At 38.2% G+C, this 6,243-nt stretch overlaps 1 pseudogene; it reads right to left on the minus strand.

The window, feature by feature from the left end:
* Positions 1–321: 321 nt before the first annotated feature.
* Positions 322–826, minus strand: LOC108300152 (annotated as a pseudogene).
* Between the last annotated feature and the right edge of the window lie 5,417 nt (positions 827–6,243).

Raw genomic sequence — 6,243 nt, forward strand, 5'->3', positions numbered from 1 at the left:
TTGCCGTTCTTAATTATACCAGATGGTGATGGAAGACTTATTAGACAATAAGTCCGTTTGGAAAACATCAATAAATGAATTCAGGAAATAGCGTCTATCCATATATCATTAGGGACAGTCATTAGTTTTTCCATAGTAGGTATCAGTCTTTAAAGTTGGTTGCATAGTCGTAAATTAAATTATCCAGAAATCCAAATAGGAAATTACAATTTTCAGAAAGCACAGATTCCCAGAATGCTAAATTTTAGGAGGAAAGAATAAATTAACCCTTTTTATTTGAACAGAAACACAACTCAGTGTGATACAATTAGAGTGCACCTATTACGCCATGAATTCATAGGGAATAGTTTCCAGCAGCTCAGGCTCCTTCTCACTGGTTCTTACAAAGTGCGCCTGTCTGGGTGGAGCAGGCTGGTGCTTCAGTTGAACCCCGGTACCTTTCTCTTTGGCTTCTTTCTTTTTCTGATCATTTTCCTTCACGAGTTTCAGGAAGCTGTCTCGGCTCTTAAAGTGCTTGATGTGCTCAATACGCACATTAATTCTCTTGGTAAGAATCTTGCCCTTCATTTGTTTGTTTATAACAACACCAACAGCATGCTGGGTACCACTGTAGACTCTTCCAGTTTTGCCAAGGAAACACTTGTGGGCATTCCTTTTTGAATAGTACCCATTCCCTTGATGTCTACAACATCACCTTTCTTGTAGATTCGCATATATGTGGCCAAAGGAACGACTCCATGTTTTCTAAAAGGCCTAGAGAATATCCATCGGGTGCCTCTCCTCTTTCCCTTTGTGTTCTCCATTTCGGTGAATTACTGGAAGATGGCGGTTCCAGCCCAAAGGAGGAAAACCTCGTTTTTAAACCTTTATAATAAATTCATTCCATTTTAGCCAGCTTAACTACACAAGATTATCTAACTCTCTTCATATTATCTCTCTCTCTCTCTCCCCAACCCCTATTTCTATGTCCATTTAGTTTTTGTCCTTCGTTTTCCTCTTTTTCATTTGAAATAAACTTTAACCTCTAAAATAGAACAAAAGAATTCTTTCTTTTTCTCAACAAACAACACATCCTTGTACTTTATAACTTGTCTTACCAAAACTAAACCTTAAGTTTCTTGTCTACTTAATATAAATTTGTTTTTCTTATTTCTAGTGGTCTTAATTACATATATTAACTAATTCTTAACTCTTAGTAACCTTAATTTCCAGCAAAAATGAGGAAGTATGCTATTGTATAACTATGAGAAAGCATAGTACAATTTTTAAATGTGGCACATGTTTACTTATAAACTCAAATATCTTTAGTCTCTCTGTAATAAGAAGCTATAGAGGAGGCAAAATTTTCTCTCTCTCGTCTCTCTCCTCTTAGAGTTTTCAGCTGAGCCTGAGAATCAAGTTGCTGTTTTTTCCCAAAGGGAAAAAAAGATTTCCCTTTGCCTCAGCTTTGCATTCTTGACAAGAATGTTACTTTCCTTCTTATAAGGTGAGAACATCTTTCAGATGGGAATTTTATCTCCTGCTTTTAAGAAGTAGAAGGCAAATCAGAGTGCTTTTCTTTTTGTTTTTACATATGCTATTTTTCACATACCTTTAATCCAAAATAGTTAATATGCTGGTGCAGTATAACTTGGGGACAGTGTATTCTGAACTCCTTCAAAGCTAAAAGTAAATAAACTTATGTTTAGCAATTAATGTTTTTATATTTTATCTTATTTGGAAATGATCTAGATAGTAAATGAATGTCCATCATTTCACTTAATATAACTTCAGAGGTGTAAATTACTGAAAACATTTAGGAAACTATCTTTAAGTAGATATAATTACTGTTGAAAATTTTATTTATATACTTTTACTTACATCTATTTGATTTGTTTTTAACAATTATGCTTGCTTAATATTTATGAGACATTAAATAGCCATCATAGTAAGTTATTTTTTTAACTGGCAAAGTTTTTAACAGGGATAACAGGAGCTTGTTTTATTAGTAAACACAGGTAGAAAAGTTATGTGTCTGTATTATATTTAATGCTGACAACACTGAAGACGTATCTGATGTTTTTCTCATTTGTTTGGCTTTTTTTTTTTTTTTTAAGACGGAGTCTTGCTCTGTCACCAGGCTGGAGTGCAGTGGCACAGTCTCGGCTCACTGCAGCCTCTGCCTCCTGGGTTCAAGCAATTCTCCCACCTCAGCCTCCCGAGTAGCTGGGACCACAGGTGCATGCACCATGCCTGGCTAATTTTTGTATTTTTAGTAAAGACGGGATTTCACCATGTTGGCCAGGATGGTCCTTATCTCTTGACCTCATGATCTGCCCGCCTTGGCCTCCCAAAGTGCTGGGATTACAGGCATGAGCCACCGCGCCCGTCCTGTTTTTGCTTTTTGTTTCCACATTGACGACGACACAGTAAATAGTAATATATCATGAGACTCCAGTTAAGAATGTCAACAGCGGTGTGAATACAGAACTGAGAACGTGGCATGGCAAGCTCAATAAAGGATTCATTTCAGTTTGTACCACAATGAGGAAGTTCTTATTTCTGCCAACAGTTGGGCCATAAGCCTGCATCTCATTCTTGCATCTAAGGAGGCAATAGCTGCTGGGAAGAACAGAAACATAAGACAAATTGCCCAAGTGCCAGAGAGAAGAACTAAACTACAGTACTGACGTCATGCTGCCTTCTCAGCTTCCCTGGAAAGCAAGAAGCCTAGATTTATTAGTGTAAGTTGGGGTCAAGCAAAGTCTTCCATAGAAATCAACTGACCAAGGCTTAGTATTTATATTTGTACTTAAATACGTACAATAATACAGATTAGGACTTGGTAATAGGGTTTTGATTCAAGAGGTAGTCGTCCCAATATTCTGTGAGACACTTGAGAGGAAACCTAGATATAGGAAGAAGAATTTGGACCTGACCCAAACCAGTTTCCTTGCTCATGGATTAGGCATTACCAACAGCTCCTTAACCAGGAGTGGTTAGAAAGATGTATATTTTTATATCCTTTATAGCTAATCCTCTATTATGGCAGTGCAGGTACAGCTGCTCTCAAGAAATCTTTCTGTAAAAAGTTAGTGTAAACGTATGACATAAAAGAAAAATGTGTTGTGACTTTTGGAAACTAGGGTTGGATTAATTCTACGCACTGGTCTGTCAAGATTCTTACAGCAAAATAGAAGCAGCACTCTTTAAAGAAATAGTCTTAATAAGGCTTAATTAGGAAAAGTGCAAGTATTTTAGGGTACTATGTACTCATACAAAGAAGTAATAGTAATTACCAACACTTACATAGCACTTAACCAAAGCCTTGAACCAAAGCCTTACCCCACCACTCCCACACTACCCCTCCTATAAATTCCAGTCATTAGCAGTCTAAAAATGTAAGACGTGGCCCTTGGGAAAAAGCAAAGAGAAGAAAGAAAAACAAAACACACGTGAATGAAAAGAAGTCCAGTATAAATGAGTTCATTGTGTGTAGGGATCTGCAGAGTATGGAGAATAGCAATAGTCCCTACAGAAGAGATTTTTGAGTTCTGTTAAGGAATGAAAATGAAGAATTTGTATTTGCTTAGAAGAAAAGGAAAAGAGCATCTCCAGCGGAGTGCACGACATAGGCAAAAGCCCAAAGCAAATCCTGTAGAATTTGGCTATGGCAACCTGTCAGAACGAAAGTTAATGAGCAAAAAGCATGAAATCTATATTAGTTCCCAATAGCTGCATAGCAGACTGAGGGTTGGAATCAGCTGAAATTCACTATCTCATGTCTGGCAGCAAGGCTGCTGTGTGCTGAGACTGTAGCTGGGTCTGACGGCCGTTTTATGTGTTCTCTTCACAGGAGCCAGCTTGAGCTTTTTGAAAACATGATGGATAGCTTTCCAAGGTGAGTGTGGAAAGACTGAAAAAGAGAGACAGAGTGTGAGAGAAACTGACTCTCTCGTCTCCTAAGACCTAGCCTCAGAAGTCGTGCAACATTTCTTTTCTTTATTTTCTATACTATTTTCTATTTCAAGTGGAAGACACCTACTCCACTTCTTGGTAGGTAAGGTGAGGTTCTTGAAAACTATGTGGGGCTAAAAATATCATGTTGTCAATTTTGAAAAAAAAAACAATCTGCCACACAATAACTCATGGGAGATTATTCCATCGTGAGTTAGTCCAATATCTCTTTTAAATGCGTGTTGATGGAAACTCAGTGGGGAGAGAGAAGGACGTATCACCCTCCAGCTGCTCACAGTCCTGTCACACTCTGCAAACCGTGATCTGGGCTTTGAAGCCAAACCATTACATTTCACATCTAAACCTCAGACATATGCAAAATGCGTATAGACACTCTCTGTGTTTTGTTATATCACAAGATGGGGAGAGAATGTTCAGGGCTGAGTGAGTAAGCTCAGCCTGGGTGGCCAATACTTGGCTTGCGGCATTTGCTAGAATTAGAGCTAGGATGAGGTAGGTAAGCTCATTTTCATTCAACCCAGAAAATGACTTCAGTTCAAAGCAGAAACATGAACAGAATGTGAATACACATGTTGACTACTCTTCCTGTCAATGGCACATTAACCCAAAGTTTCTGCTCTCTTTAGGTGGTGCCATGATGGAAAATGCTATCACCATCTTGGCTCAAATGAGTCTTAAAAAGACAAGAGACTTTTCAGTCTAAGGACATATCATTTTGCTCTGATTTGGAGCTGTTGTCTATCCACACAGTTTCCCCTAAATGCAGCTTCTATGCCTTAAGCTAATTGAATCTTGGCTAGCTGGGTCATTCCATTTTGCATCTGTATACTTATATAACCTTGCTTCAAGAAAGACTGTGCTGACATACTCACTTGGAGTCTGACCTCTCTGACTGGAGAAACTGATATTTCCAGGTATTTTCTGATAGCAATTAACACATTCTTCCCATCTATTGCTGTGCCAATCTATTTTTTCAGTGCCAGTACCAAGCCACATTGAGTGATTCATCTATTTTGTCAATTACTTCTATCCATTGCTAGTGTCCTGGTAATCCAATATCAAGAATATGGGATTTTCAAGAAACTAGGAAACAAGACAGAGCTGAAAGGGGAGAAAAGCATAAAAGGCACTTTGAAAATCATAAAACACAGCTATTAAAATAATTATATATATCCATTCATATATATATATATATATATAAACTTTTTAATCTTTTGTAAACTTGTAGAAATATTAAACAGCTAAAACATGAAAGTTATCCAATCAAATACCATTCTAGGTGTTGCTATGAAGACATTTTGTACATGTGCAGTGGTGAACAAGAGATACATCATTGCTACCACCCAGTGTTCAGAAACAGAAGAAGCTGGGACACTGTGGGAGAGTGGAAGAAGCTGATGTCAGAGAAGGAGTCAGGGGCTAATTCATACTGGATCTTGCAGGATTTTAATTTCAGTCTCCATGTAATGAGAAAACGTGGGGTGGTGGGGCTAATGGAGGGGGCTTGATCTGGAGAGCTCTATGATCTAGATGTTTCTATACAATTGTATCTGGTTTGTTGTGAACTTTTCAAAAACTTTTCTCTATATTCAATGTGTGATAGAATTTTAAGATTTCTCATGGTCTTTGGACCAGTTTTGGAATATCCTTCCCTAGCAACTATAACAAAAGACAAATTTAATAGAGAGATGACTTCTCTGGGTGACCTCCTGAACCCCCTCCCAACATGTAATTCTGTACATGTCTTCTGGAAAGCTTCTGTATGTGCGACGCCTAGCATCTAATCTCAGAAGGATTTCCTGCAATTGGTAAGTGGTGTCTTTCATGCTCTTAATTGGGAAATAGATCTCCATTTCGAGCCTAGCATTGATACAGAATCATAAGCTATACAGACTTGCATTTTAACAGTTGATGCACTAAATAAATCTCTTACTCATCTTCCATTTTACTTGTTTGTCATTCATCTAATAATGAATTGTGTAAAATGTTTTGTCAGTTAAACTTCCCTAACTTGTTGTTTTTCTTATTTCTTAAGCTTTTCCAAAATGTTCAGTGCCTTTATTATTATTATTGTTTTGAGGCAGAGTCCTGCTCTGTTGCCCTGGCTGGAGAGCAGTGGCACAATCTCGGCTCACTGCAACCTCCGTCTCTCCCGGGTTCAAGCAATTTTGTGCCTCAGCCTCCTGGATAGCTGGGATTACAGGCGTGTGCCACCAAACCTGGCTAATTTTCGTATTTTTAGTAGAGATGAGGTTTCGCCATATTGGCCAGATGCCTGACCTCAGG

Source organism: Cebus imitator, unplaced genomic scaffold (genome assembly GCF_001604975.1).
Source record: "Cebus imitator isolate Cc_AM_T3 unplaced genomic scaffold, Cebus_imitator-1.0 Scaffold25, whole genome shotgun sequence".
Lineage (NCBI taxonomy): Eukaryota > Metazoa > Chordata > Mammalia > Primates > Cebidae > Cebus > Cebus imitator.